At 44.1% G+C, this 20,500-nt stretch overlaps 1 long non-coding RNA gene across 1 annotated transcript; it reads right to left on the bottom strand.

Moving 5' to 3' along the window:
- Window positions 1-3,148: 3,148 nt before the first annotated feature.
- LOC138924027 (uncharacterized) lies at window positions 3,149-18,899 on the bottom strand. The gene is made up of 7 exons (XR_011438499.1): window positions 18,738-18,899; window positions 16,774-16,895; window positions 15,750-16,124; window positions 14,232-14,399; window positions 7,144-7,240; window positions 6,486-6,562; window positions 3,149-4,616 (listed from the first exon to the last, which is right to left on the bottom strand). It is a non-coding gene; the product is annotated as an uncharacterized lncRNA (long non-coding RNA).
- Between the last annotated feature and the right edge of the window lie 1,601 nt (window positions 18,900-20,500).

Genomic DNA, 20,500 nt, shown 5'->3' with positions numbered 1-20,500 from the left:
CTGCTCTTCCATTTCCCCGGAAGAGCCGTTATTTGGGACCGAGCTCCGGGATTCCAGAGGCCACTTCTAATAATAACAATGTTATCAACGCTGCACCGCTGAGCCGGCGCGAGGGTGCGTCTCTGGGCACCCACAGGGGCCAGCGCCCAGCCCTGAAAGGGGAGCCGGGCCCTCGTGAATGGAGAGGAAAATGCCAACCTCTCGACAAAAAGTCCGCTGCTCAAAAAGAAACCCCAGCCAACATTTTACAACCTGGACGCATTGTTAATGTGCCGGTTTATCTGGCAGGAATAGGAAGCCGTGTTTGAAAACAATGTACTCTTTTTAGGTGCAAGGTCGGCGTCTGTTGGACCTCGGGGTGACCGCCAGCCCCCCGCCGCAGGGGAGAACTCCTAAGGCCGGCCAAGGCACTTCCTGGGCGGGGTGAAGCGGCTTGGCCTGCCACAAGGGAGGCGAGATGGTGCCCTGGCCGTCCTGCCGGGAGCCCTGATGCACAAAGGCCCCAGGGAGGCCTGCGAGGGCTCCCCGTGCCCGCTGGAGGGGCGGCGGGACAGAGCCTGCAGAGAGAGGACACCTTGTGACATGGCGCACTAAAGCCCTAGGTTTGGCTCCTGTATGGAGAGAGGGAAGTGCCCTGCGGACCTGGCACATTCCTCCCTCTCCGCAGGACAGAGGGCGGGCCACCGTCGCAGAAGCCTGGAGAACTCTCAGCTGCCCCAGCCTCCGCCTCCATCCTCCCCAGAGCGGAGCAGGGTGACCCTAGAGAGAATCTAGGAGCGCCTCTTCTAGAACTTGTTCTCAGCGGGGAGGAACATCCACGTGGTTGCCAGCCAGCCCTGAGTGAGACGGCAGCCTCCATCAGGAGTAGCTGGGGGCCTTGCGCAGGAGGTTGAACCTCTCAAAAACATCCTCAGTTTCTCACATGCAAAAGGGGAATGAGGATACCCACCACGCAGGGCCACTGCGGGATTCCATGAGATAACGGAAGGAAAGCGCTCCGCGCAGGCCTGGGATCGGGCCAGCGCCCAATGGAGGGCCTGGCTGTGCTGCTCTCTCTGCCTGGAACACGCTTCTCTACAAAGGCTGTTGCCTTTCCTCCCACACGTCCCCTTCCCTAGTTTCTCTCCACCGTACTTACCACCGTCTAATATACCATGCCGTTTACTTTTTATCTTATTTATTGTCTGTCTTTCCCAAACCAGAGGGAAGCTCTGTGAGAAGAGAGATGTGTGTGCTTTTGTCTGCTGCTGAAACCCCAGAAAGTAGAATAGTACACATATATACTATATATAACCATGTAATATATACTCCATATAACTATATAGTTATACATATACTATATATTAAATATATACTATATATAGCTATATTATATACAGTATATTATATATAATTATATAGTTAGTATATATATAATATATATTCTGTATAATAGTTGCTCAATAAACATTAAATACAGGATAGATGATGAAGATGAGGATCAGAGTATGAAAAGCCCAGGTTAATCTCTTGATTTCAAATTTCTCAAGGTCAACACTCCTACTAGATCATAAGCAACAAGGGTGAGGAACCGTGTCCTGTATAACTAGATTCTCCATAGCTAAGGTTGACAGATTTACCAAATAAAACTATAGGACATTCAGTAACATTTTAATTTTTTTAGTATAAGTACATCCCAAATGTTGCATGGGACATACCCACACTAAAACATTATTCATTGTTAATCTGAAATTAAAATTCAACTGGGTGTACTGTATCTTACCTGGCAACTCCATCGATAGGCCTTATGCAAAGTAGGCTCAAAATAAGGAGTTGCTGCATGAATGGATAATATTCAAAATCCAGAGAAATCAAAGTAAACCTAAATAAAATAGGAAGGTCAGGCCCAGTGGTGTGCTGGTAATGTTTAACAACCGACTCTGCAAAGTAAAAAAAAAGCCTTGCCTGACAACATTTGCCAGTGTCCATGGTGTCAATACTCCTGCCACGGCTGATTTCAAGCTACCAAGGCGGCAGGACTGAATGCAGAGACGGGAGAGATGAGCACCATCGGCTTTGGCAAACCAGCGTGAGGCGCCTTCGGCACCGACTCCTAAGAGGCGTGAGATTACAGAAAGAGACAAGAAAACTGAAAAAGATAACCCACCTCCACTCTACCACACCCAGACTTTGCTGGCTACTTCCCGAGACACATTATCGCAACCTCACAACAATTCTCTGAGGTAGAAATTAGTAACCCCATAGTTTTTTAAATAAATGGGGTCAGAGACAGTTTAAAAATTGTCTAGTCACACAGCTAATACACCAGCCCAAAGCCCACTCTCTTTCCCCCAAACCAGTCTGCTTCTAGAGTCGCTGGATATGGAGCCAAAGGGGCTTCAGAGGTCAGAGGTCAGAGGTCAGGAGGTCAGGTCAAGCTGCCCATTCCTCAGGAAAAGTGAGGCAAGGAGTCAAGGGTTAGCAAACTCCTGGGAGAGCTGGGATAAGAACCTGTACCTCTTGACTCCCACCCAGTGCGTGTGTGTGGGTGGGGGTGTGTGTGTTTGTGTCGTAGAGAAATTCTCAAAGTGTGTTCAATTAATGTGAGGAGCCTAAGAAATAGCATGGGCAACCCCAAAGGAGTAGACACCCAGTAAGTATGCATTACTGAGTCTTTTTTTTTTTAATGTGTTGCAAACCTGGACTAGAGTTTCTACTTTCTCAGTCTCACCCAGGTGATTTGGAAACTTAGACTAGACCAGAGAACACTTGTCACAAGGCAGTGGCCAGTACAGCAGTGTGTGTTGGGGACGGAGGAGGGGAGGAGACGAAGGCTCTTTTCTTTACCAAAGATGAGCAATGTTGACTCAAGACTTGAAACAAGACCCCACGAAGTTCTACAAAAGCTCCCTGTATGTGTCTCTCTTTTCTTTTGCTCCTAGAGGTGCCACAGAGGACAGAGGCGTGGACAGGCCCTTGGCTCTGCCAGTAACTATGCGTGGCCCTGGACATGTCCCTGCCCCTTCTTGCCTGTGTTTCCCCAGCTAAAAAATGAAAATGTGATTTCTGGGGCCTTTTCCAGCAATGACATCTAAGATAATCTGTCTTAATCCCCACCTTTTCCCTCCCTCCATCTTCTCACTCTTTTCTCCCTTCTGCATTATCTTCCTTTTTTTAGAGTTTTTTTTCATTTTCCCCTTCTTTTTTTTTTTTTTGTTGAGGAAGGTTGGCCCTTAGCTAACATCTGTTGCCAATTGCCCTCTTTTCGCTTGAGGAAGTTTCACCCTGAGCTAACATCTGTGCCAATCTTCCTCTGTTTGTGTGTGGATCATTGCCACAGCATGGCCACTGAGGAGTGGTGTAGGTCCATGCTCGGGAACCGAACCTGGGGCCACTGAAGCTGAGCACACTGAACTTAACCACTGGGCCATGGCGCCAGCCCCTGTCTCAGTTTTTTAAAATCGTCTTTCCCTCTCCTCTCCTCCTCCTCTCTCACTCTCATTGCCTCTGTACCACAGTCTCGCTTCTCTCTCTGTCTCTCTTTCCTTCCCACTCTACCCTTGTCCCCACGCCCCCATACACACACACACTGCTGGAACTAACACTGGCTGCTGTTTGACAACAAACTCTCCTAATAAAACAAAGAAAGAGAAGAGGAAAGCCAGGAGTGGACACTGCCTCGGTGGAGAGGCAGCTCTCCTTCAGAGCACGTCGCTCCCAATGTTCGTCTTCGATTCGTGTGTACTAACTCTGCCCTTCTCTTTTATCTGGAGAGCACTTTGCTAGCTATACAAACAAAAGATTATGCAGGTTATCATAAGTATTAAAAAACCCATCTTAACTAAACATCCCAAAATGTAAGCCCCTGAATGGGAAAACTTGAGCGTCCCAAGGCTATGAACGCCCTCCAAAAGGAGAACGACACTGGCCTTTGCCCATTCCCCTCGTGGTGGGCAGGACAGAACCCTGAGAGGCAAGGGTGTTCTGAGATTTCCCAGCTTGCTGTAAATTCTGAAAGCAAATGAGAGCCCTCAAGGCTCATTAGACCTATTTATACAGTTCTTCACTGGGAAAAATTAAATCTTCCAAACACAGATAAATACACCCCTGCGACAAATGAACCAGCTAGTCACGTTTAAACCCCAGCTTCAACGCTGACAAATGTACTAGTTGAGCCCCCCAGGCAAGATAAACATATTTCTTTATCTTGAATTCCCTTTAGTTGGAAGAAGAGGAACACAAGGGCTACCACACGTGTGTAGGCATGGAGGCTGGTGTGGAAAGCGGGGTGGGAGGGAGCAATGCTATGAGGTGGGAAAAGCTTGTGAAGATCACCTTCTCAGCAGGCAGCCAAACCACAGCACCTCTCCCTGCCTAGCTCTGCCCAGGCCTTCTGCTAAGCTTGAGGGTTTCTCAACCCTGCTGCGCTGGCCACCAGCTCTCCACTACCTACACGCACTTTCCTCGGAGACTCCAACGGCACAGAGTGACACAGGGTGCCCTCAACATGGCTCTCTGCCTGCCCCTCTGTGTTTCTCAACAGGCCCTATCTTTTCCAAGAAACAGTCTTTTTCTGGGAAAAGTTGGCAGCTTCATAGAACAATCCTGGCAGGAAATGACCAGCGACATCCGAGGACCTGTGAGAAGAGATAGTGATAAGATAGAAGAGAAGAAAGAAAGGCTTCAGCGGACTCTTGGGAATTTCCATTCCTGGAGCAGCAACTGCACGGTCTGGAGCTTCACTATCCAGGACAGTGGCCGCTGGCCACAGGGGACTGGTGAGCACTTTGCGGGTGGCTAGCCTGAATGGAGATGTACTGGAAATGTGAACTACACACTGAATTTTGACACCTTAGTACAAAAAAGTCAACAGAATGTGAACCATCTCAATAATTATTGTATACTGATTACATGTTGAAATGATAATATTTTGGATATATTAGGTTAAATAAAATATAATACTAAAATTAATGTCACCTGCTTTTTTTCCCTTTTGAAATGTGATAACTGGAAAATTTAAAATTGCGTGGGGCTCATATTCTATTTCTTTCGGTCAGTGCTCATCTAGAGAATCATTAGCCTCAATAATTTTGAGTCCAGGTTCTTTCAAGAGCCCAAGTTCAGACTTCACCTCTTTAGGAAAACTTTTCATGGTTGAACCAAAGTGAATTGATTTGTGTTTTCTTTTTTCCCAGCATAGGGCCCCTAACGTTAAACTCATCCCAAGCTGAGGAATGGACAGCTAGACTCCCAAGTTCCTCTCTTCAGTATCTGGACCTCTTTAGTTTTCTAAGCTCTATGCCTCTCCTTGCCATCTCTTACTTCTCTTTCCTCCCACCGTCACCCTCAGAACACCAGCTCTTACCTGCTGGCCTTTGGTTTAGAAAGAGCAGAATCAAAAGGCTGATCGGAACCTCAGGAGACCATCAAACCCATTCACATAGGTCCACTTGACCCAACCCCAGCTAAACATAGCTGCGCTGGTCTAATTCTTTTTTAAAAAGCAATAATTCTCATTTGTTTTCATATTGCAAATAATACTTATTCATTGTAGAAAAATGGGAAAATAGAAGCCAAAAGAAGAAAATAAAACTCATCCACAATCCCAAACCTTGGGCTGGCCATTGTTGATGTTTTAGGGTACATCCTGTCACAATGTTATTTTGCACAGCAAAAATAATAGTAACATTTATTGAGCCCTCATTAAGTCTAAGGACTGTGCTAAATAAACATTTTTGACATCGTTTTCTTCATAATAAGCCCAAAGTCGGTTCTGTTATTATCCTCGTATTACCGCTGAGAAAAACTGAGACTTAGCAAGGTTAAACATCTTGCCCAAAGACAAGCAGCTAGTCGTGGCCAACAGTTAAACACTGGCCAGACAGACTAGGGACAGGAAACACTCAGCCTCCTGCTTCTGGCAGTAGTTCTCCAAGGACAGAGACGCTGTCATGTCCCTCATGAACTTCTTCTCTTAAAGGCATCCATCTCCTTCTAACCCTCCTAGATTCCCAGTGCCTGCCTCTGTTCATTCAGGTGACTGTCACAGGCCACCCTACCATAGACTGGGCACCTTATAAATAACAGGACTTTATTTCCCACAGTTCCGGAGGCTAAGAAATCCAAGATCAAGATACCAGCAGATTCGGTGTCTGGTGAGAACCCACTTCCTGGCTCACAGACAATCATCTTCTCCCTGTGTCCTCACATGGAGGAAGGAGTGAGGGAGCGCTCTGGGGGCTCCTTAGTAATGGGCACTAATCCCACCGTGAGGGCTCTGCCCTCATGCCTTAATCACCTCCTAAAGGTCTCACTTCCAAATATCATCACATTGGGGGTTGGGCTCCCACATATGAATTTTGGAGGGACGCAAACATTGTCTATTGCAGTGCCATTCTTTATGCATGTCCTAATCTACCAGTAACTGCTTTTTATTTATATATCCATTCATTTGATATTTATTTGGACACGTTTATTTACTGGGCATTTATTTATTGGACACTTACTTTGCTCCAGGTGACAATCTGGGTAACGGGAATACAGCAGTGAACGCCATCAACAAAGTTCCCTTGCTGTTGTGGAGCTATTATTTCAGTTTAGGGGGACAGACAATAAATAAACAAGTAAATATATATTATGTCAGATAGTAAGTGAGACAAACCAACAAGAAGAGAAAACAGAGTGGGGTGAGAGGGACCCACAGTGATGGGAAGGGGAGTGGTGGTAAGAATCACATCGTAGGATGCATTATTATTTGCAATTATTCATGCCTTAGATAGGAAAACATAGAAAAGACAGATTCCTATTTTTTTAGGGTGGTCAGGGAAGACCTCACAGTTAAGGTGACATTTGAACACAGACGTTGAAAGAAGTGAGGAAGCAAGCCATTAAGTTATTTGGGAGAAGAACTTTCCAGGGCTGAATGTGCAACAAAGCAAAGGCTCTGAGATGGGAGTGTGGCTGGAGTGTCTGAGGAAAGTCAAGGGGCCAGTGTGACTGGAGCCAGAGGAATGAGGCGGACAGCGGTAGGGGATTAAGTTGCAGAGTTGTTCAGGGTGAGGAAAGATCACGTAGGGTCTTTAGGGCCATTGCAAAACTCTGACTGTGACTCTAATTGAGATGGAAAGCCACTGGAAGGTTTTTAACGGAGGAGATGTGACTTACCTGTAAAAGATCACTCCAGCTGCTGTCTTGAGAATATATTTATGGAGCAAGTGATTTATTTTGAAAGTAGAACCAACAGGATTCGTTGATGCTTCAGCTGTAGGGTATGAGAGAAAGTGTCAAGGAGGACATCAAGCTTTTTGGCTTTGAGCAACTAGAAAGAGGAGATTACCATTAACTAACATGAGAAAACTAAAAGAAGATTTTTTTGCAGGGGTGTAGAAATCATGGACTTGTTTAGGGTATTGTTAAGTATGAGATGCTTATCAGACATCAAGGTAGATATGTCCAGTAAAAAGTTGCATATTATCTGAGTTCAGGGCACAGTCCAGGCTTGAGATATGAATTTAGTAGTTCTTGGAAGATAGACGGTATTTAAAACCATGGCCCTGAATGAGGTTATCTTGGCAGTGATTAGTACAGTAGAAATGAGATCTTTGGACTGAATCCTTGGGCTTTCCAACTGGGAGATCTTGCAGAGGTGATGAGGAAACAGCAAAGGAGACTGGGAGGGAAGTGCCAGTGAGGTAAATGAATATCCAGAAGAGAGGGGTATCCAGGCCAAGTAAAGAAACTTTTCAAGTTGAAGGGAAAGATCAACCTGCCAAATGCTACTGATAGAGTATGATATGGACTGAGAATTGGCCACTGGATTTGGCAATCTGGAGAGCACATACATTACCAGTATAAGCCAGTGAGGCTAACCAAGAGATCATTGCAAACGGCCGCTGAGTCCGGGGAGGCAAGGAACCTACATCCTTTCACCCTTCTTGTCTCATGGTTCTTAGGGACGCCAAAGGGTTAGTTAGGCTCCTTAAACTGTTTTTACTAGCTATAGACAATCTCTCACTATCACCCTAGAAATACACAGACGACAAAATGATGATCAAGTGATAGTTTTTAAAAAGTTGATAATGATTGGTGGTGAGTTTCCTATTTGAGCTTCTCAGGACCCAATGCATCTTCCAAATCTTTGGTGAGTTGTCAACTCTTGGAAGAGGGAATACATTTTCCAGCCTTTCGTGAGCTTACAAAGCAGGATATTTTCAAGTGATCATGCCCATACCCAGGAGAAGATTCATCTCACAATTCATCTGATACCTTGTGAGCAAGTGTTAATATTAGGTAAAGTAGTCATACTAGAGTTAAATTGCCTGGACTCCATAAATAGACCTAATAACTCCAATAACTACAAACCAACTCTAATTTTCTCAATTTTTCCTCTGTCTTGTGACAAGAATAAAATGGTCCTTTTCTGCCAAATTCCTTCTTAAAAATAGGTCTAAAGAGTTACAGACTGTTGGCCCTCCAACTGCATGTGGACATGATATGTCAAGCCTATTTTCTTGCCTCTAATCCATTCTGCAGAGTCCAGCTTGATTCTCTGAAACTACCTCTCAGTCTTGCTTTGCTCTCTCCTTAAATAATTCATCCATAAGCTCTTAAATGTCCTTGGCTAAATAAGGCCCAAATCACGTGAAATGGGGATATGACTCACTCAGCAAGGCCACGCTTGGAATTCACTCAGTCCTTCAGTGTTAGAGCGGGCAGGAGAGGTTTGATCCGGATGGAATGGAGGACAATTTCCAGAGCCTGAAGGAAGTGCCAATCATAGGCACGCTTCCTTCCTCCAAGAACAAGAAAAGTTGGCTCTGGGAAGAAGACAAACAGACCTGCTCTGTTTGTATCTGGAGGCTTGTCTTCTAAATCCAGAGGCCTCTAGAAGCTTTCCAGAAGCAATATGACTAAGAATACAAACTTTTCTCAAAAGTGGTAATTTTGAGTAACTACAATTTTCTCTCTTTAAAACTCCACATGCTCTTTCAATGAACTAGGCTGCTTTTCCACCACTCTGAGTACAGGCATGTTCTCTTTATCCATTGTATCCAGACTGCTCTAGAAGGCTCTTTTCTCATGAAGTGCAGCTCCTTTAAAAGGTCCATGTTCGTGTTTGCATACATTAAGCTTTTGATATGTTTGAGAACTTGTGTAGACCTTGACTGCCCACTAGCACAACAACTTCACAATCTATATACTCTCCCAAGAGTTTCTCAAAGCGTAGGCTGCATTCATTCATTTAACAAATATTCGTTGAGCACCTATTGTCCAAGGTGCCATTCAAGGCCCTGGAGAGAACAGCAGTGAACAAAACAGATAAAATTGCTCTTTCTCATGGACTTTACATTCTAGTGGGAAAAGACTGAGAGCACATACAATAAATAAGTGCAACATATAATGAGTTAGATGGTGATAAGCGCTATGGAGAAAAACAACGAGAGAAGGAGGAGAGGGTGTGCCCTGGGTGAAGGGGTGGAGAGAAGGTTATAATTTTAAATAAGATTTTCAGGGAAGAGTTCGTTGAAAAGGTGTCATTTGAGCAAAGACCAGAAGGCAGTGAGGGTATGAGCTGTGCAGAAATCTGGGAGGAGAGCCCACCAGGAAGAAAGAGCTGCAATAGCGCATGTCCTGAGGCTGGAGGGTGCCTGAGATGTTCGAGGTACAACAAGAAGACTAGTGTGGCCCAGGCGGAAGGAACAAAGGGCATGTAGTAGGAGAGAGGTAGTAGGGGCCCAAATTAGGCAAGTCCCTGTAGGGACTTGAGCCTTTTCTCATGCGAGATGGGGAACCACTAGAGGATTTTGAGCAACTGAATCACATACAGGCATACCTCATGTTATTGTGCTGCACTTTACTGCACTTTGCAGATACTGCGTTTTTTACAAATTGAAGGTTTGTGACAACCCTGCATCAAGCAAGTCTATCGGCACCATCTTTCCAACAGTATTTGCTCACTTCACGTCTCTGTGTCACATTTTGGTACTTGTCACAATATTTCTAAGTTTTTCATTATTACTGTATTTGTCATGGTGACCTTTGATCAGTGATCTTTGATGTCACTATTGTAATTGTTTTGGGGAACCACGAACCACGCCCATATAAGACAGAGAACTTAACTGATAAAAGTTGTATGTGTTCCGACTGCTCCACCAACCAGCCATTCCTCCGCCTCACTCCCTCTCCTCAGTTCTCTCTATTCCTTGAGATAAGAGAACATTGAAATTAGGCCAATTAATAGCCCTGCAATGGCCTCTAAGTGGTCAAGTGAAAGGAAGAGTCACACCTCTCTCACTTTAAATCAAAAGCTGGAAATGATTAAGCTTAGTGAGGAGGCATGCCAAAAGCCAACAGGCTGAAAGCTAGGCCTCTTGAGCCAAACAGTTAGCCAAGTATGAATGCAAAGGGAAAGTTCTTGAAGGAAATTAAAAGTGCTACTCCAGTGAACACACAGATGATAAGAAAGCGAAACAGCCTTATTGCTGATGTGGAGAAAGTTTTCGTGGTCTGGATAGAAGATAAACCAGCCACAACATTCCCTTAAACCAAAGCCTAACCCAGATCAAGGCCCTAACTCTCTTCAGTTCTGTGAAGGCTCAGAGAGGTGAGGAAGCTGCAGAAGAAAAGTCTGAAGCTAGCAGAGGTTGGTTCACGAGGTTTACAGAAAGAAGCCGTCTCCATAACATGAAAGTGCAAGGGGAAGCAGCCAGTGCTGCGTAGAAGCTGCAGCAAGTCATCCAGAAGGTCTAGCTAACATAGCAAAGACGGGGCTACACTAAACAACAGCTTTTTCAATGCAGACGAAAGAGCTTTCTATTGGAAGAAGGTGACAGCTAGGACTTTCATAGCTGGAGAGGAGAAGTCAATGCCTGGCTTCAAAGCTTCAAAGGACAGGCTGACTCTGTTGTTAGGGGCTCATGCAGCTGGTGACTTTAAGTTGAAGCCAATGCTCATTTACCATTCCCAAAATCCTGGTACCCTTAAGAATTGTGCTGAATCTACTCTGCCTGTGCTCTATAAATGGAACAACAAGGTCTGGATGACAGCACATCTGCTTACAACATGATTTACTGAATATTTGAAACCCACTGTTGAGAACTACTCCTCAGAAAAAAGACCCCCTTCAAAATATTAGTGCTCATTGACAACGCACCTGGTGACCCAAGAGCTCAGCTCGGATGGAGACGTACAATGAGATTAATGTTGTTTTCACACCTGCTAACACCACATCCATTCCACAGCCCATGGATCAAAGAGTAATTTTGACTTTCAAGTCTTATTATTGAAGAAATACATTTCATAAGGTTATAACTACCACAGACGGTGATTACTCTGATGGAGCTGGGCAAAATAAATTGAAAATCTTTTGGAAAGGATTCACTGTTCTAGATGCCATTAACGACATTTGTGATTCATGGGAAGAGGTCAAAATATCAATATTAACAGGAGTTTGGAAGAAGTTGATTTCAACCCTCATGGATGACTTTGAGAGGTTCAGGACTTCAGTGGAGGAAGCTAACTGCAGACGTGGTGGAAACAGCAAGAGAATTGGAATTAGAAGTGGAGCTTGAAGGTGTGACTGAATTGCTGCCATCTCATGATAAAACTTTAAGGGATGAGGAGTTGCCTCTTGTGGATGAGCCAGGAATCTCGTTTCTTGAGACGGAATCCACTCCTGGTGAAGATGTTGTGAAGATTGTTGAAATGACAACAAAGGATTTAGGACATACCATAAGCTTAGTTGATAAAGCAGTGGCAGGATTTGAGAGGATCGACTCCAATTTTGAAAGAAGTTCTCCTGTGGGTAAAATGCTATCACACATCATCACATGCTACAGAGAAATCATCCATGAAAGGAAGAGTCAATCAATGCAGCAAACTTTATTGTTTTCTTCTTTTAAGAAATTTCCACAGCCACCCCAACCTTCAGTAACCACTACCTCGATCAGTCAGTAGCTGTCAACATCAAAGCAAGATCCTCCCTCAGCAAAAGGTTATGACTCGTTCAACTTGATGGTTAGCATTTTTTAGCAATAAATCATTTTTTGATTAAGGCGTGTGCATTGATTTTTTAGACACAATGCTATTGCATACTTAATAGACTACAGAAAGTGTAAACATAACTTTTATATGCACTAGGAAACCAAAAAATTCGTGTGACTTGCCTTATTGTGATATTCATTCACTTTACTGCAGCGGTCTGGAACTGAACCCACAATATCTCCAAAGTATGCCTGTATTCTAACTTGGGTCACTGCCACAGCATGGCTGACGAGTGGTGTAGGTCTGCACCCAGGATCCAAACCATGAACCTGGGCTGCTGAAGCAGAGTGTGCTGAACTTAACCACTACACCAAGGGTCCAACTCCTCTAAATTATATTTTTTAGGATCATTTGGATACTGTGTGAAAAATAGACGATATAGGAATAAGAAGGGAATCAGGGACACCAGTTAAGAGACTATTGAAATAAGCCAAGTGAATATTGATGGTAGCAGATCACCCATCAGTATTATGGGGTGCCTGTGCAAACAACAAATTCCAGAATGAAACTTAGATCCACTGAACCAGAACATGGGGTCCCAGGACTCTGAAGTTTACACAAGTACTCCTAGGTATTGCTTAGGTATGCTAGAGTTTAAAAGCCATTCTTCTATAGTGTGCCAGTTATCGATTTATTGTCTCTCAGCTACAAATTCACCCTATACTGCCTGCTCTGAAAAAATAGATCTGGGCCCTTTAAATATTTTTCCTTTACTAGCTGGCGCAATGTTAAGCTTTGTAAGTAGAGAGCACTGGAGAGACATTGCAGTAGGAAGGGGACTTCCATCCTGGTTCTGGTGTTCTGGTTCAGCAGTTCCTGCAGCACAAGCAGCTTCTCCACTGTCCCGCTCCTGCAGCATGCAGGGTTTCTCCAGTAGCCAGCTCCTGCTTAGCACACGTTCTCCAGCACCAGGCTCCTAAAGACCATGTGGCTTTCCCAGCTCACAGGTCCTGCAGAGTGGGCAGCTTCTTCAGTGCCAGGCTTCTGCAATATAGGCAGCCTTTCCAGCAGCCAGCTGCTGAAGCACAGGTGGCTTCTCAAGCATCCACTTCCTTCAGTGCATGGCGGCCAGCACTACCCCACGCCCAGCAGCTTCCCCCAGCTCCTCAGGTAATTTCATAGTAAGTGCCTCCAAGAGACACCAAGACACCGCCTCCTGAACAACTTTCCCTGCAACCTGGTGAGCTAACTTACAGCTAGCTGCAGAGGGGGTATCTCCAGCAAATTTCATTGACGCAGCTACTCCTCTCCCATCCAGTGGGGCCACAGCCATGCTCTCTCCAACCATGCCTGGATCTCAGCCGGGGTTAGAGTTGGGGGAGAGATCTTCCTTGGGCCTCTCTCTCAGCTCTGGGTGTAATAGCTGCTTTTTATACCTATTATTCCTATATCTTTAGAGTTTTCTTTACTTATTCTTAGTCAGCCCCTCATTACTCTAATCCCTTGTCATAGTTAACTTTTTCACATTCAAATTATTGTATAGACTCTCTTTCCTCATTGGACCCTGACTAATGCATATAGCATCACATATCTGGAAGGAATTTAAAAGAGCCATCTCTAAATTGCCAAACCGTAATGTTTAGAAATGGTTGGATGATGGAGACAAATTCTCAGTTTTCACTCAAGTGCTTGGCAGAGTTTTGTGCATGGTAAGTAATTATCTCCATCTGCCTCACTGCTGTCTGGCTTCAACTGAAGAACCTAGAAAACGTAGTCCCTCCAGACTGCTGGGGTACAGAGACCAGTGGAGCACCTCCGCTTGAGAGGTGGATAATGATAGACAAGCCTCCAAGACATATAAATAACCCCTGAGCAGAATCAGGAACTTCTGGAGTTCCCTCCAGGACCAATATCCTTCCCACAAAGCTGATGCTTTTCTCCATTTTTCACCTGGTTACAACTGGAGAAACTGAGGCTATTTGAATTAGGTTGTATTACCTAATGATTACAAATATAAGCTGTTGAGTCAGACACACTTATCACTAATTAGCTCTATGACCTTGGGAAAGTTACTTAACCTTTCTCGAGCCTCAGTTTTATCATCTATGACATCTGCATAATAGTAGAACTTATTTCCGTAGGGTTGTCGTGAGGATTAAATGAAATTTTAAATTTGGTAAAGGATTATACACGTTGCAAAGAATTTCACCTGGCACCCGTGAATGTGATGGCGGTTGTGCTTGCTGAAAAGTGCAAAACTACGTTCTTACCTGCTTGTTTCATCAACGTGCTGTCAAGTGCAAATCTGTTTGTAACCAAGTTGAGTGACCAGTTGGGGTCCCGATCGTCAGAGCTTGAGTCATTTCCATGGGTAGCTCTTGCTGTGTCTTCACTTTCCCCCTCAGCTTTGGTTCCTACTCTCATCAGCAACTCTAGACCTGAGGAGTCACAAAAAAATGTCAATTCTTGAGACACGTGACCTCTAGAGACAATTTATTAGAAAAGTCTAGAAAGTCCTGTTTGATAGAAAAATAATGTGAACCACACATATAATTCTAAATGTTCTACTAGCTAAATTTTAAAAAGTATGAATAACCAGGTTAAATTAATTTTAATAATATAGTTTGGTTGCCCATATATATGTAACATATATTTAATACATACAATATTATCATTTTCAAATGTAATCAATATTTAAAATACCATTAAGCTATCTCACATCGTTTTTTCTGGTCTTTGAAATCCAGTATATATTGTACACTTACAACATTTCTCAGTTCAGGCCAGCACATCAAGTGCTCAACAGCCACGTGTGATGACTGGCCACCATTGTACAATGTAGTTCTAAATCATCTATCCCAACCCTCGCATTTTAAAAAGAGGACACAAATGCTCAGAGAAGTTTTATGAATTGTCCTTCCTCAGTCACATAGTAGACAGTGGCAGAATCAGGACCAGAATCCAAGGCATCTGACACTTTGGTTTAAAACCCAACCTTGGGGGCCGGCCCGGAGTTGTAGTGATTAAGTTTGTGGCCTCCACTTTGGTGGCCCTGGCTTTGCAGGTTTGGACCCTGGGCGCAGACCTACACACCACTCATCAAGCCATGCTGTGGTGTCATCCCACATAGGAGAACGAGAAGAACTTGCAACTAGGATATACAACTATATACTGGAGCTTTGGGGAAAAAGAAGGGGAAGATTGGCAACAGATGTTCGCTCAGGACCAATCTGCCTAAAAAACAAAACAAAACAAAAAAACCTTGCCCTTTATTAGCTGTGTGACTCAGGACAAATTTCCTTACCTCTCTAAACTTCAGCTTCCTTTTCTATAAAGTGGAAATAATATATTCTCAAGAGTCACACTAAGGATTAAACAAGAGCATGATTGTAAGGCACTTAGCCCACAGCAAGGACTGGCTAAAGGGAGTAATAAGTTAATGTAATCGACTTCCCCAACCACACTGCCTTTCATCCAACCTCAGCCTAATACAATAGGAGGCAGAGAAGGGGCAGCCTCCCATTGCACACCACTGGCTTTGGACGTGGCCTTAGTCCAGCCAGCAAGAGCAATGTTCCAATGCTGCGCGTGCCCATCGAAGCTTTAGCACAGCTCTTCCTCTAGTTCCAAGTTAGAAAACAGAAAGGTAATTTTCCTTTCAAGATTCTCTTGATAAAGAACCCAGGACGAATTTTTAAAATTTCAGCGAGAAGAACAAAGTTATAGGAAGAGAGTCATTAAGTGCCCCACCCATCCGAGTCCCTGGCGACCCAGGGCCCCTGACTCACCTGGCTCCCTATTGACCCTCCTTGCCCAGCCAGAAGCCGCAGTGCTTGCTCAAAGGGAGATAATGTCATTTGTTGACATTTCCCAGGTGGCAACAAAGTCAAGCCTTCTTTTAGGAATCTGAGTCTTTGCATATAATTAGCAGATCAAATTACCCTCAGGGAATTCAGGCTTGGCATTCCTCACGGTGAGAGGAGCCACAGCCTTCAGAGAAAGGGGGTGGAGACTGAACCACCTACATTTCTTTGGGCCTTTCTTCCTTTAAGGAACTCAAATGGAGCAGTGGATGAGCGAGGAGCAGAGGGTTCCAGCTCTGCTTCTCATTTATCTTAGCAATTTCCTTCCGCGGATGCATCCTCGGGAAGATAGAGCATAACCTGAAATCAGAAATAGAACATCTTCACTTTCAATTAAAAAGCATCTATTAGGCATCTTATTATTTGTAAGATACTTGGCTAAAAGTTACTTTTAAATTTCAATAAATTTACGATCTGTTTTGGAAAAAATGTGGAAGAAGTAGATTTACATCATACAAATGGCAACATGATTTAATATGTGTTCTATATTAATTATTGATATATGTACATAATTATTAATAGGATATAAGGTTGTTAACTAAAAGAATTAAAGATGTGCTGGAGCAAGTGCTTAGGGATGAAGAGGTGGGAAAGAGCATCAGGCTGGGGGGATAAGTAAATGCTTTAAGGAGAAGGGAGAGCTTGAAACATCAGTAGAATTTAAATGAGAGGGAAGGAATTTCCAGAGGAGAGTGTGGAGAGGTGGCTGGAGGCAGAGACTCAAAGAAGGAAGGTCCTGGCATGTCTAGGGGACCAGAGAGGTGGATAGGGTTGATGAGACGTGGGAAACAGGTTGGAGAGGCAGGTTGTGCCCTATTTGTCAGTGGGCGGCTTTAGTACTCACTCCACGCCAAGCCCTGCACTGGGGCTTGGCCCCCCAGGCCCCCGCCCCAGCCTGAATGCCGGGCTTTGGGTTTTGGTCACATATTTTAGTTTTATGGTAACCAACCTTTACACTTAGAGCGCTTGCTGCAGAGGACAACTTATGCTTCTTTTTACGCTTCTAACCACGCAGAGACTTGCCCAGCAATGGAGTGAGGGATGCAGATTTGACCTTGAAGTACAGAACCCCTAACAGGAACAAGAAGAATAAAAATGAAAGTGGGAAAAGATACATTGGAGGTTGACTAAGAAAAGAATGCACGGGGGATCTCTGCCACTCTGTTCTTGGGAATCTGAGAACTTTTAATAAATGTGATCCTGTTGCATTTGCGCCTGGGCTTGGCTTTCTGAAGAAGACATTATGACAGGTCTGCGAAACCAGGAACTAATGCGGAGGCCTCCTCCACAAAACCAGAGGCAGTTTTAGCCATATTGACGTTCCATCCACTGAAGGCATTTTGTCTCACATTTTGTTATATTGATAGCTGCTTAACCTGGTTTTACAAAATAAATCACCACCACGGGACCTGATCCTATTTACCTCCTGGCCTTTGGTACCTTATTCATACCCTTTCTTTTAAATAATATTTGTACTTTCAGACTTCTCTTTCCCTTCTTACAGAGTTTTTCTCAAGACTCTAGAAGGATTATTTTAAAAAAAAATTCAAAAACAAGTTTATCCATATAGTTGCTTTTGGCCTTAAAAATCTTCCCAATGAATCTTCTTTAATTCCCTAACAAAATTCTCTGCTATCTGTAAATGGTGCTGACAAAGAAAAATCAAATTAAAGTGTTAGCCCAAGAATTCCGTCACATGACTGTGTTTGAGTGGCTTTTTCATCCTCATACTTGGCTCCTGCTTGAGCCATTAGCACTTTTGCTAAGAGTGGACAACTTTCTGAAGTCACACCTGAAACTGAAAAAAAAGCTGATGTCAGCTTAAGGCGTCATTCCCTTCCTCCTGGGTTGTCGTTCCCTTTGCTAAAGAGCTGAAATCAGATGAGTTGCTGACATCTGGTGGTTGCTAAGCAGAGTGTAAATTCAGTCTTAGAAGGACTCCTACCTCAGATTACAATAAACTCCCCAGCCTCCCATTCCTGGAGGCCTCCTCTTGAACTGAGAACATTTATGTATCCAAATGGAAAGCAAGAATGCAAACCAAAAAGCAACGGAAACCATGTCCCATGACACTGAAAAGAGGAGTGTTGGCTACCGGAGGGAAAAGCCAGCTTCCCTGGAGCCCTCCAAGACTGCTTAGATCTGGACACAGGTTAGACTTGGTCCCCACGTACCTGATGAGTCACGGAAGGTGAATAACACAGGGGAATCCCTTTTGGTTAAAGGTAACATTTTTGTTGCAGCTGGAAATAATTCCACTCTATTCATTTTCTCTTTGCAGCTCAAGTCTTTTAAAAAGCTCTGCGTTTGTTTGGGGCCCTAGAGTGGAAAGCCGTTTCCGAAGCATTCTGAATTCTTCTCCTCTTCTGCCTCTCAGCACCTCTCACCACAGGAGCTGGTGGAAGTGTCATGGACCCTAGATCTTGGCTCACAAAAGTTTTTTGAACTCCATTTTCAGAGAGAAATGTGGAGTCTTTGCTCTGGGTGGGACAAAGGCTTCCACCAATGAGCCTCTCAGAGCCTAGAGGAATGTCAGATAACTCCAGAATTAGAGACTGGGGAGGAAGCTTCCCAAAGCTGCAGGCAGAAAGGAGATTAGTCACCAGTCTAAAATCCTATTCAATTTCTTCATAGCTCTTATCACTAATTTAGCGATATTTGGTTCATTTATTTGCTTTCTTGCTTTTTCCCTGTCTACTCTTGGTTTTGCCTTCTTTTCTCAACACCCCCGACTCCCTAACTAGAAAGTAAACCAAAGAGCAGAAACCTTGCCTGACTCATTCGCCATTTATATCCCCAGCACCCGAAACATTGTTTAGTACGCATTAAAGTTCTCAAATATTTGTTTAATGAAAAAAATGATGACAGACTCCCATACTTCCTCCGAAAATCAACAGAGAGTCCCTACTTTACCTTCCTTCACTCTAGAAAGCCCACAGGAAGGTCATGTCCAGGGACGCCACAGAAGCACCATAACAGCTCTATATTTGCCTCTTTGATTGACAGCCCAGAGCAAAGGGAAGCCAGCCAGAGGCCAGCCCAACCATCTTCAAGGGTTCCTGGAGGGTGACTGGTGCCAGCAGGGATGAAGGCTGCCTCACCCCAAGGCCTTCCCAACGTGCCAGAGGATTGGAGGCGGAATCTTTAAGGGCAAGGTTGAGTATATTGCGACATACGTTCTTGGTGCTAAACTGCTCTCTGGGTGTGCATGAGTCCATGGAGGCTGGGGGAAGTGTGTTGGAAAACTTTCCCTCTGTCTCCAGCGAAATGGTTTCCTGAGGAAATGAGAAATGGAGGTGGGGTGGGTGGGAAGGAATGAAAAAATTCCAGTAAGGAAAAAAAATGACTTTTTTTTTCTTTGGAACATGGAGCGTTATTGGCAGATCTGAAATTCCAGGGTCTCTGTGTATCAGAAATACAAAAGGCTTTTTACAAATTTTTTTTTTAAAAATTAAAAATTAATAAGAAAAAAACGGCATACGAGACACCAGAATACGCGCTTGAAAGGTAGCAATTTTAAATTGAGGGGTTTGGAGAAGCTGGGACCAGAATGGTCAGAACCCAGAGTTCATGTCCCTCCCCCTCAGCTGAGCAGAGCAGGTACTTTCTGACATCCATTAATATAGTTTATGGTTAAATGGCTGGACCCCATGCGGACTGAAAGGGCCTCTTTATCTTTAAACAAACAGATGAGAAAGGAGGATCTCCCCCACCCTTAGCCTAGACCTGTATTTGTGAGACCACACCATGGGTTTTTCCATTCCAGCTATCAATCTTCCCTTGTTTGTGGTTTGAGAGAAAAAAGAGAAGCACAAGCGGAGGGAGGCGAAATCAGAAAGGTTACTTGGCTGTATGTTAGCGGACCTTAAAATAAGTAATTTGGTCTGAATTTTCTCGAAAATTGGATGAAATTTGGGAGTATCAAGGGTCCATGTGGGGACTCTCTGAATCTCCTCCCACCCAAGGCACCCCCCCAAATCTTCACTGAGCTTCCCGTAACACACAGGCTGGTGCTTGTCTGCAGGGTCCCTGCCGACAGCACTATAGGCCACGTCTGAGGTTCCAACTTAGAGTGTCAGCACAACAGTCGCAGGTAGAACAGAAAGCCTTTATTAAGTGTCTTCCACACACAGCACCATGCTAGATGGTATAGCAAACAATCACAGCCACAACCCTGCCACGTTAGAGGTCACAGTCTGAGAATAACCTAATGGCTTCCTTGGGGAACATAAGACAAGGTTATTTTTGCTTTGTTTTTATCACAGTGCCACGTGGTGGTGAAGATCACAAGTTCTCGTTTACACTAAGGCGAGTTAGAATCCAAGTGCTTTTACCTACTCACGTGCAACCTTGAACAAATTGTGAAACTTCTCTGTGCCTCTCTTTTCTCATCTGTGAAACAGGGATAAAAATAGCCACGATATAGAGTTGTTGTAAGGATAAAATGAAGTCATATCCATAATAGCAGGTACCATATCATTTAGCATGGTACCTGCCACATGGCAAATTCTCAATAAATGGCTGCTATTCGTATTGGGTATAAAGAAACAATAGCATTTGGTGAGGACCAGCTATGCACAAGACACTGTTTTAAGCTCTCTGCATATATTGCTCATTTCACCTCTTAGGAATCCTATGTGGTAAGTACTATTCTTATTCTTATTTTATATATGTGA

This window comes from Equus caballus, chromosome 5, assembly GCF_041296265.1.
Source record: "Equus caballus isolate H_3958 breed thoroughbred chromosome 5, TB-T2T, whole genome shotgun sequence".
NCBI lineage: Eukaryota > Metazoa > Chordata > Mammalia > Perissodactyla > Equidae > Equus > Equus caballus.
Note: the sequence above shows the minus strand (reverse complement) of the source record. Positions and strands in the feature narration are given on the sequence as shown.